Here is a 13,497-nt window from a genome sequence, read left to right as displayed (position 1 = left end):
GACATGTAGCAAAGGGTTTAAGTCATGACCTAATTATAAAAGGGAAAGGAAAAGAAGAAACACTCACTCTTATTTTTTCATATAGGTGGCGGCACAAAAGCTCTTCCTCTCCTCTTTTTCTTTTCTCATCAATTCAAAGAGAATTGCCCAAATTCCTTTGAATTAAAATTGCTAGAAATTTTTTCTAGTGTCCTATAAACATCTACAACCTCTCTAAAGGCAAAACCCCAATTTATAAATGGTTGGCAAGGCTTGAGAAGCAAAAGAAGGGGCTGCCCATTGGTGATCTTGGTGTGGACAAGCTAGAGGGACAACACTTGGAGTCCTAGGTGCTTCCTAAAGGTGCCAATTACATCCATAGTGCATCAAAGAGGTTAGTGTTCTAACTCCTCTTTTAAACTAGGGTTTAAATGAATTAATATGTTAATTCACAATCTTGAATGACAAACATTAATACATATTAAAAGTGTTTTAATATGCAATTGAGCATTGAAATTAATTAGGCATATAAGAGATGTGATATGATGTATGTAACCTTAGAAGAAAATTTTTTGAAATTCAATGCTCTACTGAACAACTTTCATGCTTCCGCTCCTTCACATATACCCATATACAGTACAAGTATGAAAGCAGTATCAAACTCAAACCACCTATATACAAGATAACTGTGTTATCTCATGTCTAAATATTATATGCACTGATGTGATATATGATAATGCATTGACAAGAGTAAACTCCATGTGCTTGTCATATGCGTCACTGGTTCGCCCTACTTATTATGTATAACTGCCTATCATGTTTGTTATGTGATATGAGACTCACCATTCCATCTTATTTATATCTCATATAAAAACCTTGGGAACAAATATGATTATAATCTTTCTGGATAAGTCATGTCCTGTGTATAGTATCATCGATTGTGAACCAATTTATGATACTTTGTGCTAGAAATACTGTCACTCATATTCTTAACAATGAATAGAAATTTTAACAAAATATCAATGGACCTTTTCTATTACACATAAATATATTATGTAAATGGAAAAGTGAAATTGCCTTTTATTAATAAAATATGTACAAGATACATACTAAATGATATATTCTAGGGCATACTACTAACACTTATTTCCTCTCAAATGCTTTTCTCTTCTTTTATTTCCTCTTAAATGCTTTTCTTTTCTTTCTTATTTGATTCTAATGAGAAACTTCCTTGTGGAGTTTTTTACAGTATCAATGGACTCTATTTTTTATTCTATTTGTAGAGTTCTTCCCGGTATTCTTTTCCACTGAAACACATAATTTCACAGTGTTTCAGTACCATAAATCATCATAAGTCCAAAAATAATTTCAAATCTAACTTTAATATGCTTAATTTGACAGTTTTTGAAATTTGTATTTCGGAGTTACTATTCACAACACTATTCAAGTCAATTTATTGACTTTCTAATACTTAATAGGTATGGGAATTCTAATTTCACCCACATACCATAGTTTGGTTACCTAATTTGTTGATTTTGTTTGTTTTCTCAAGCTTCAAGTCCCTTAGGCACAAATTTCAAATTTTCAGTTTTGGTGTTCAAATTTGCACTGTTCCATTGGTCATATTGCTGTGATAATTTGGCTAAATTTTCTTCATAGAAGTTGTTCCTTATTGTCTTAACTTTATTTTCCTTTTTGAATCACTCCATTTGGATTTTTTAGCCTAAGTTATAGCCATTTGAATATGATTGGCTGGATTTGGTGTTACCCAGAATTCGGGGCAAATTTTAGATTTTGGCAATTTTTATAGTTGATTACAGGTGCATTTTTAAATAGGTTATGGTCAAAATTTAGGTTTATTTTCTTCATGAAAGTTGTAGGGCTATGTCTCAGATTTCTACTGGTAAAAATTCAGGTCATTTGGACCTTTCTAGACCAAGTTATGGTCATTTACGTAACTATTGTTCATTTGGTCATTTTTGTACAGGTCAATATGCCCAATCCGGATTTAACCTAATTGTTTACTAAGTTATGGTTACTTTCTAGGCATGATTCCAAAATGAAAAATGTGTCATTTTGTGTCTAGTTTCATTCCCAATTGGCCTCACACCAATTGGGTTGGTAAATTTTCAGTTTTGGTCCCTGAAAAGGACCTAGGTCAAGCTGTCTGCAGATTAACCCTCACCAATCCAAATTTAAACTTGTTTTCAACAATTCATACACATCACAAATGGTTACAATTGACCATTTCTCAACTCAAATAAGGTCAATAACATCATTTGGCCAATTCTCAAATTTTTCTTCAATTTTTCACATGTTCAAAATGCTAGCTACACACAAAGTTCAATCTAATACAATTTAAAGTGTGTATTCATGTTCTACACGCCTAATTCACCTCAAATAACCATTCAAAACCATCAAACTCATTCATATCAAACCCTAACCCTAGCTGGACGAATTTCATGTTCGGTCCCTCAACTTGTTTGATTTTAAGTTAATTTCTAGGTTAAGTGGACTAAAAGCACAAGTATTAAACTAGAATTTCAAATTAAACTACTAACCTCAACTTTGATGTTCCACTTCCTCAATTCTTTCCTTTTCTCCTCCCTTTTTCTTCTTCAATCCTCTTCTCAAGTTGGTCTAACAAGTTCTTATGGTTTATTTTGGGGTCAAAGTGGGTTGAAGTGGTTGGAAGCAAGCTTAGTTTTAAGCTTTCATGGAGTTTTCATGGTGGTGAGGAAGAGAGAAGGGTGGGGCGACACTAAAATGATTTTTTTTTTGTTAATTTATGTCTTATTTAACAAGAATTGACTTGGTCAATTATGTAGGAAAAAATCTAAAATTACTTTTGACATCATGATGATGTCATCAAAGTGATGTAATAACACTTTTTCCCTTTTTTTTATTTTTTTATTAGTTCTTTAATTTAATTCTTGATCCCAAAATTTTCTTTTCTTCGATTTTATTGGACAGTTAGGTTAAGAGTTAGCTCTAGGGGTGAATTGACCAAATCGCCCCTCGCTGGTTCAATTCGGTTTGTTAGTTATTCGACATTTCTTCTGGATCTCTGGCCTAATTATTTGACCTGCTTAACAATTCTTTTCTATGATTTTCTCTTTTTCACTCTGTTCGCAATAGTTCTAAGGACCGCGGTGTCACATTTTACGGTTCGAAATTTGAGTTTAGAATGACCTCGCAGTCATTCCCGAGAAAGTCACCCATCGCTGTGACTCCCGGCTCATTTAACTTTTTGTGTTATGTTTTTCTTATTTATACGTAACTATTTGGCAATTACTAATTATTTGCGTTCAGGGCTTATCTAGGTGTCTTAGATGTGATTCTAATCCCCTTAATTGTCCAGACTGACACCGGTCATCGAAATAGTAAAATGTACCAAGCTATGCAAATAGGGGTGTTACAATTCTCCCCCCTTTAAAATAAATTTCGTCTCGAAATTTTACTTGGTAATCAATCTCTGAATAACTGTGGGTGCTATTTTCTCATGTCCTCCTCTCGTTCCCAAGTAGCCTCCTGGCCCGAATGATGGTTCCACAACACTTTCACTAATGGTATTTGCTTGTTTCGTAGCTGCTTCACCTCATAAGCCAGAATCTCTATGGGTTCTTCTTTATATGTGAGGTCTGGATTCACTTAAATCTCTTCCACTGGTAGTACATGAGATGGGTCTGATCGATACCTCCTCAACATGGGTACATGGAAGACGTTATGTATCTTCTCCAACTCTGAAGGTAATGCCAAACGATATACTAAGGGACCCACTTTCTCCAGAACCTCATATGGCCCAATGAAACGAGGACTCAGTTTTCCCTTCCTGCCGAATCTCATAATTCTCTTCCAAGGGGAAACCTTGAGGAATACTTTGTCACCCACTGCATACTCAATATCCCTTCTCTTCAGATCAATATAGGACTTCTGATGGTCTGATATAGTCTTAAGTTGATCTCTGATCAATCTGATTTTCTCTTCAGTTTGTTGAACAATTTCTGGCCCAATCATATTTCTTTTGCCTACCTCATCCCAACACAACGGGGTTCTACATTTTCTGCCATACAAAGCTTCATATGGAGGCATCCCAATGCTTGATTGATAGTTGTTGTTGTAAGCAAACTCAATCAAAGGCAAGTGTATGTCTCAACTGCCCTCAAACTCAATCACACAAGCCCGTAGCATGTCCTCCAATATCTGAATTACTCTCTCAGACTGGCCATCTGTCTGTGAGTGGAATGTCGTGCTAAAGTTCAATCTAGTTCCTAGGGCTCTCTGAAGACTACCCCAGAATCTAGAAGTGAACCTAGGATCTCTGTTTGATACGATGGAAACTGGCACTCCATGCAGTCTTACTATCTCATCAATGTACAAATTGGCCAATCTTTCCAAACTGTAGTCCATCCGGACAGGCAGAAAATGAGCAGACTTGGTTAGTCTGTCAACAATGACCCATACTGCATCATGGCTCTTCTGTGTCCTCGGAAGTCCCATCACAAAATCCATTATTATTCTCTCCCATTGCCATTCTGGTACTGGTAGTGGATGTAATAAACCAATTAGTACTTGATGCTCTACCTTTGCTTGCTGACAAGTTAGGCATTTAGAAATAAATTCTGCTACATTTCTCTTTATACCCATCCACCAGTAATGTTCTTTCAGCCCTCTATATATTTTTGTGCCACCAGGGTACATAGCAAAAGGAGACTCATGTGCTTCCTTCAAAATGATCTACCTCAAATCAACATCATTAGGAATGCACATTCTGCCCTGGTATGGCAATAGGCCATCATCTCTCACTGAGAATTCAGGTTTCTTGCCCTCTCTGACTTCTGCCAACAGCTTTTGATACTTCTGATCATTCTGAGCAGCCATTCTGATCTGATCAATCAACACTGGCCGTACATGCCATGTAACTGCTGTCTACCCCTCATCATTAATCTCTAAGCTAGCATGTAATACTCTCAACTCATGTACCATAGACAAAGGAGTAACCCGTAGACTTGCCATAGTCTTGCGACTTAAGGCATCAGGCACTACGTTATCTTTCCCTGGCTGATAGTCTATTAGACAATCATAGTCTTTTATCAACTCTAACCATCTCCTCTGTCTCAAATTCAACTCCTTCTGAGTGCCCAGATATTTCAAACTCTTATGATCTGTGTAGATGTAGCCCTTCTCCCCATACAAATAGTGTCTCCAGATCTTAAGAGCGAACACAATAGCTGCTAGCTCCAAGTCATGTATCGGATAGTTCTTCTCATGCGGTTTCAGCTGGCGTGATGCATAGGCAATGACATTCCTCTCTTGCATCAATACACAACCTAACCCATTGTGAGAAGCATCGCTGTAAAAAATATACTCTTTACCTGGCGTAGGTTAAGTAAGGACTGGAGCCTCAGTCAAACACCTCTTCAACTCATCAAAACTCTGTTGGCATTTATCCGTCAACTGAAATTTTACATCTTTTCGAAGTAGCTTAGTCAATGGAGATGCCAACATAGAGAATCCCTTCACAAATCGACGGTGGTATCTAGCTAAACCCAGAAAATTATGAATTTCAGTAATATTTCTGGGTGGCCTCCAATTAAGGACAGTTTTTATCTTACTTGGATCTACCTTGATGCCCTCTGCTGATACTATGTGCCCCAAGAAGGATATTTCCTTTAGCCAAAATTCACACTTCGACAATTTGGCGTATAACTGTTTTTCCCTCAAAGTCTGCATTACAATCCGCAGATGTCTATCATGCTCCTTTACACTCCTCGAGTAGACCAATATATCATCTATGAATACCACAATAAACTGGTCGATGTATGGTCTGAAGATAGTGTTCATCAGATCCATAAAAGCAGCCAGAGCATTAGTTAACCCGAATGGCATGACCAAGAACTCATAATGGCCATAGCGGGTTCTAAAGGCAGTTTTAGGAATACTCTGCTCTTGTACTTTTAGCTGGTAATAACCTGATCTCAGGTCAATTTTGGAGAACACAGCTGCACCCCTCAACTGATCAAACAAGTCATTAATGCAGGGCAATGGTTATTTATTCTTTATTGTCACCTTATTCAACTGCCGGTAATCAATACATAAGCGGAGAGTGCTATCTTTCTTCTTAACAAACAACACTGGCGCTCCCCAAGGTGACGCACTAGGGCAGATAAAGCCCTTGTCAAGCAATTCTTGCAACTACACTTTCAATTCTTTCAATTCTGCTGGTGCCATTCTATATGGTGTTATGGAGATTGGGTCCACACCAGGCAAAATATCAATTTCAAACTGCACTTCTCTTTCTGGAGGTAATCCTGGCAATTCATTAGGAAACACATCCGGAAAGTCATATATCGTATGGATGTCCTTCAGTGCTAGGCTCCCCACTTGAGTGTTTATCATATGTGCCAAGTATGCTTCACACCCCTTTCTGATCATCCTTCTGGCTAGTGCAGCCAAAATGATGTTTGATGGTAGTAACTGCCTCTCCCTGTGTATTACCACATCACCGTACAAAGGGAGATCAAAAGTGATTGTCTTCAGTCTACAGTCAATCATGGCATGATGCCTGGCTAACCAATCCATGCCCAAGATGATATCATAATCTCTGAAGGGCATTTCAATCAAATCTGACAGAAAAATGTGTCCTTGGATCACCAAAGGACAATCTCTATAGATTATATTGACTCGAACCTCTTGTCCTAATGGACTAGTTACTAGCACTTCAAAATTTATTTTGGCACACGGAACAGCAAATGAACTGACTATGCTAGCACTAACATATGAGTGGGTTGAACCCGGATCAAACAGTACAAATACATCTTCATCAGATATAGAGAATGTACCGGCCACAATGTCAGAAGTTTCAGCTTCTTCCCGCTGTGTCATAGTGTAGACTCTGGCTAGAGCACTCCCTTATGCTGACTGGCTAACGGTACCCTGACTGCCAGAAGCATTGCCTCTACCTCTATCTCTTCCTCTGCTAACTGGTTGTGAACCTCTGGTAGTAGGACTCTGAATAGACCCTTCTGCAATAGTAGGAGCTGGACCAAATCTAAGGGTACTGGTGCAATCCTTAGCAAGATGGCCCTTGCCTCCATAGTTAAAGCAAGCTCCCGTTACCCAATAACATTCTCCCCCATGAATCTTGCCACATGTCTCACAGGGGCGAGGAGGATATGAACCCCTAGTCGACTGCTGTCCAGATCTAGGGGGTCTCTGTCTAGAGAATTTGCCCCTTCCAAACCTTCCTCATCTACCTCTGCTAGGTCCCCCAAATTTCTTCTTTTTTCCAGATGTACAATTGGGACTTTGCTCTACTGACTTTTTCCCTTTATCTTTCTCTGATTTTTCAGTCTTCTCAGATTTTTCTTTTGCTGAGGTCGCTTCTAATTCAATCCTTTCTAACTCAAGTGCCTGAGAGATGAGCTCAGAGAAGTTACTGTGTCTGAATCCCACTACTTGCATCCTCAAACTAGGCTTCAAACTGGTCTCAAATCTCTTGCACCTTTCTTTGCTGGTGGACAGGAGACTCCCAGCATAGTGGCTTAAGCGGGAGAACTCCCTCTCATACTCTGCCACTGATCTGTTGCCTTGTTTCAATCTCAGAAATTCTTGCAGTTTCTGATCCACTTACGCATCTGGGACATATTTCTGTCTGAACTCTCTGATGAAGTCATCCTAGGTCAATACTGGCGGTTCAGCCAAGCTATGGGGGATGGTTTTCCACCAGTCATACGCATCCCCTTGAAACAAGGACACTGAGTATTCAAATTTTAGTTCATTTGGGCAGTGCAGCTTCTTGAACACTCGATCCATCCTCTCCAACCACTGCTCTGCCTCTAAAGGGTCTACTATACTCTTAAATTCTATCGCCACATACTTCAACAGCTTGTCATACTGTTTGATTGGAGCTTGAGATTGCACCACAGAAGTCTGGGGTGGAGCTTGAGTAGGCATACCCCCAGCCATTTGTTGAAACATTGCAGCCATCTGCTGTGGAAACTGTGTAGGAAACTACGGCATTTGTGGGGCTGGTGCCACTGACCCACTGATATTTTGGAGAGCTAGGGCTTCCCCTTGGGCCTCAGCCTCTACAGACTACTCAACAAAGCGATCCCCTTCTTCCATTTCAGTCTGAAGTTAGGATATCTCCTGAACAAATAACACAAGGAGATTCCCTCCGTTAGTTCATATTTATGATGTAATGCACTGTATGTAACAAATAAGGACATTGAGCAGTTGTACTTATCAAAGAAAATACACAAATTCACAAGTTAAAATATACTTCAAAAATTTGCTCTGATACCACTAAAATATGTCACACCTTACCCCTCTGTAAGGCATAACATGATCCCGTAGAATACCTAATAAACTATTGAACTTCACCTACCGATAACTCATTAAGTATCCTACAAGGGATTTTAAAAACCTTTTTCTTACTTTTTGGGAAGTGGTGAGCATTTTCTTACATTTAATATAAGTTTAAAAGCTAGCTAAAGTTTTTGTCCATTTTTATTTTTATACAAATTTTGTAAAAATTTCGGCAGAGTGCCATCTGTATTTTAAGAAAACAGTTCTTCATAAACCTGTAAAAACACTTTCAATAATTTATTTCATTAACTCAACAACTACCACAGCAAACTTCAACATCATTTCTCAAACTCCAAAATTCAAATCAATAATTCACAGCTCAATATTTCCATTCATTTTTCATTAAAGTAAAAATAAATTACATTTATCAACCACTTTACATTAGCAAATCCAAAATGATATTATTACAACTTTATACAACTGCTCATGACCAGTTTTTACATATACATACAGTTACATACACAAATATAAATATTACATTCAGGGTATAAATTTATACCCGACAAAACTTCAGGAAAGTGGCTCCATGAATCCTTAGCAGCTCACTCTGCTGCTCCTCTAGTCTCTATATCTGCGACAGCAATAACAGCCATCGCTGAGTACTATGAATCAGTGGTGCACAACATACTAAAATAATATTTATGCATAATTCAAATCACATTTATTCAAATACGGTACTGAAAATGAAAGATAGATACAAAACATGATTTATGAACTTTTAGTCCAAATAATTTCATTTTGGAAGTCTCAAAACGAATTTCATAAAAACACACAATTATATCATGCCATTCGAAACATATTCATCTCAATAGCCAGAGGCTTATGAGAAATCACAAGGCTAACTAGCTCAAATATATGGATATCCATTCAAATTTCTTCTTCTATTGGCACACACCTCAACACTTCAGCCAGAGAAGGAATCAAAATTCAAAACTAATTTCCCCCACTAGTCATGCTAGTATGGCATTCAAATATATGGTCATGACACTGTGGTTTCAAAACTGTCTTAGCAATTTACTAAATATTTATTGCCATTTCAAACACATACAAGTAAACTTTCAACAATTTAAGTCAAAAACATAATAACCATTTCAATACAATTGAGTCACAATTTAATATCTCAATTCATTAAAAATAATTTGCAGAAGAAAATTTATAGAAATTCTATATTGTGCACAAACCTTATATGAGTCACCTCTTGGCCTTGACTCGATGCTTTGGGTTCTTTCCCGGTATTCTTTTCCACTGAAACACATAATTTCACAGTCTTTCAATACCATAAATTATCATAAGTCCAAAAATAATTTCAAATCTAACTTTAATATGCTTAATTTGACGTTCTTTGAAATTTGTGTTTCAGAGTTACTATTCACCATACTATTCAAGTCAATTTATTGACTTTCTAATGGTTAATAGATATGGAAATTCTAATTTCACCCACATACCACATTTTGGTTACCTAATTTGTTAGTTTTGGTTGTTTTCTCAAACTTCAAGTCCCTTAGGCACAAATTTCAAATTTTCAGTTTTGGTGTTCAGTTTTGCACTGTTCCGTTAGTCATGTTGCTATGATAATTTGGCTAAATTTTTTTCATAGAAGTTGTTCCTTATTGTCTTAAATTTATTTTCCTTTTTGAATCACTCCATTTGGAGTTTTGTAGCCTAAGTTATAGCCATTTTCATGACTGGCTGGATTTAGTGTTGCCCAGAATTCTGGGCAAATTCTGGATTTTGGTAATTTTTGTGGTTGACTGAAGGTGGATTTTCAAACAGGTTATGGTCAAAATTTGGATTTGTTTTCTTCATAAAAGTTGTAGGGCTATGTCTCAGCTTTCTACTGGTAAAAATTCAGGTCATTTGGACCTTCCTAGACCAAGTTATGTTCATTTACGTAATTACTGTTCATTTGGTCATTTTTATACGGATCAATGTGCCTAATTCGGATTTAACCTAATTGTTCACTAAGTTATGGTCACTTTTTGGGCATGATTCCTAAATGAAAAATGTGTCATTTTATGTCTAGTTTCATTCCCAATTGGCCTCACACCAAATGGGTTGGTAAATTTTTAGTTTTGGTCCTTGAAAAGAACCTAGGTCAAGTTATCTGCAGATTGACCCTCACCAATTCGAATTTAAACTTGTTTCCAACAATTCATACACATCACAAATAGTCACAATTGACCATTTCTCAACTCAAATAAGGTCAATAACATCATTTGGCTAATTCTTAAATTTTTCTTCAATTTTTTACATGTTTAAAACCCTAGCTACACACAAAGTTCAATCTAATGCAATTTAAAGTGTGTATTCATGTTCTACACACCTAATTCACCTCAAATAACCATTTAAAACCATCAAACTCATTCATATCAAATCCTAACCCTAGCTGATGAATTTCATGTTTGGTCTCTCAATAATTATTTTTGTTTGATTTTAAGTTAATTTCTAGGTTAAGTGAACTAAAAGAACAAGTATTAAACTAGAATTTCAAATTAAACTACTAACCTCAACTTTGATGTTCCACTTCCTCAATTCTTTCCCTTTCTCCTCCCTTTTTCTTCTTCAATCCTCTTCTCAAGTTGGTCTAACAAGTTCTTATGGTTTATTTTGGGGTCAAAGTGGGTTGAAGTGGTTGGAAGCAAGCTTAGTTTTAAGCTTTCATGGAGTTTTCATGGTGGTGAGGAAGAGAGAAGGGTGGGGCGACAACTTGGAAGAAGAAGACTAAAATGATTTTTTTCTTTTCTTTTTTTTGTTAATTTATGTCTTATTTAATAAGAATTGACTTGGTCAATTATGTAGGGAAAAATCTAAAATTACTTTTGACATCATGATGATGTCATCAAAGTGATGTAATAACACTTTTCCCTTTTTTTTTTAATTTTTCTATTAGTTCTTTAATTTAATTCTTGATCCCAAAATTTTCTTTTCTTCGATTTTATTGGACAGTTAGGTCAAGAGTTAGCTCTAGGGGTGAATTGACCAAATCGCCCCTCGTCGATTCAATCAAGTTTGCTAGTTCTTCGACATTTCTTCCGGATCCCTGACCTAATTATTTGACCAGCTTAACAATTTTTTTCTATGATTTTCTCTTTTCCAATGTGTTCGCAATAGTCCTAAGGACCGCGGCGTCACATTTTACGGTTCGAAATTTGAGTTTAGATTGACCTCGCAGTCGTTCCCAATAAGGTCACCCATCGCTGTGACTCCCGGCTCATTTAACTTTTTGTATTCTGTTTTTCTTATTTATACTTACCTATTTGGCAATTACTAATTATTTGCGTTCAGGAGTTATCTTGGTGTCTTAGATGTGGTTCTAATCCCTTTAATTGTCCGAATTGACACCGATCACCGGAACAGTAAAATGTACCAGGCTATGCAAATAGGGGTGTTACACCAACTATCATGCCATCAATCAAAAGCTTGTTCAATTTTACCTCATGAGCTTTTATGATGGTTTGAAGAAACTGCGCAACCTTTAAAATTTCATCTCCTTTCCTTCTATAACACTACACTAAGCCTTAGTTTACCCTTATCTTCTTTTGCTTGTCATAGAAGTTGAATAGTTTCAAGTTTTTTCATTTTTATAATTGTTGATACTAGTGTGGTATATGCGAGGTGAAATTTTTTTATTTGATATTTACCTATAATATGAACAAGCGAGAAGGGGCAACTTATTGTTTTGCAAACAAGAGTATGAGTTTAGGAAATAATATGACAACATTATTTATCAATGTGAAATTATGCAGGTGCCCATAAGCTATAAAAGAAAATAAAGAAAAATATACAAAACTGAGAATTCCAAGTTTCCCCACTCAATCTATTCCCATTTTCAAACTTCCTTAGTACAAAGCTTTTATTTATTTATTTTTGTCTATTCTATAATTATTTGTAATATCATTGTAAGTTTAAGCTTTTTGGTATCTTTTGAGAAGCAAAGATTTTGAGAAGCAAAGATGAACATACAATATTTACAGTTGACAGAGCCATGCAAGTACCAATATGGTTTTTGCAATCATTTATTTTCTTTAACTCCTTGCAAAACTGGGTTTTGAGAGAGAGAGATGTGTTTTGTGGGAGGACTGGGTAGATTTTTGAAAGTGAGATATAGCAGTTAAAGAAAGGGTGAATAATGAGAGATGATAGAGAGATCATGGAGAGAGAGAGAGAGAAAATATATATATATATGTATATATATATATATATATATATATATATATATGTATATATATATATATATATATGTATAGTTGTTGTTAAAATGCTATCTGTCAAAGTAAGAAACTTTATATATATATATATAGTTTTTTAATCCATATGGGCACGTCCACGTCAGCAATTGCCAGATTACCCATTGGAATGTGGCCTGAAGCACTTTATGTAGCACTAAATTAAGGTTTAAATATTTTTGTGATGCAAATTGAAGTTTGAGAACATTACTGAAGCAACCTTCAAAATTCAAGGATGATGCTTGAAAATTAGCCTATTTATGAGAGCAATTAGACAAAAACTGCCAAATGTATACGTCAATTTACATTTATATTCTTAACTTCATTATATGAAATAGCCATACCTTTAAGATTTGTTGCGATTGTATCCAATAAAGTGAAATTAAATTTGACAAATTAATGATAAATTATAATATAGTACCTGAAGTTTTATTTGACTAACAAATAAAAGGTTTGGACATGATCATAATTTAACATAAATGTTTGGCATCTTTAGTTCATTAATTAAATTTTATATTTAAAAATAAAATTTACTTTATATTTATTTTTACTTTGTACTAAAAAAATAATTTTATTAATTTCAATTAACATAATTATCTTTTGAATCAAGTCAGATAAATCCATGTATCCGAATATAAAATGTAAAAATAAATTCAACATTTTATAAAGTAATTTTAAAAAGAATATATAATTAAAAAGAATATATCCTATAAGAATTGTGATCTCCACTAAATAAAATGAGTATTTTATATATAGTTTACTCTAATTAATATATGTATTTTATTTAATATATACCATATTTCATGATAAATTAGGCATAAACTTTGTGAATAACTCACAAATTTTATTTCTTTATTTTCATGCAATTTGTAATGTGAAAAACTTATATATATTATATGAAATTTATATGTCTTAATATTAT

This window comes from Hevea brasiliensis, chromosome 14 (genome assembly GCF_030052815.1).
Source record: "Hevea brasiliensis isolate MT/VB/25A 57/8 chromosome 14, ASM3005281v1, whole genome shotgun sequence".
In the NCBI taxonomy this organism is placed as follows: Eukaryota; Viridiplantae; Streptophyta; class Magnoliopsida; order Malpighiales; family Euphorbiaceae; genus Hevea; species Hevea brasiliensis.
The sequence above is the reverse complement of the archived record's forward strand: the minus strand, read 5'-3'. Positions refer to the sequence as shown.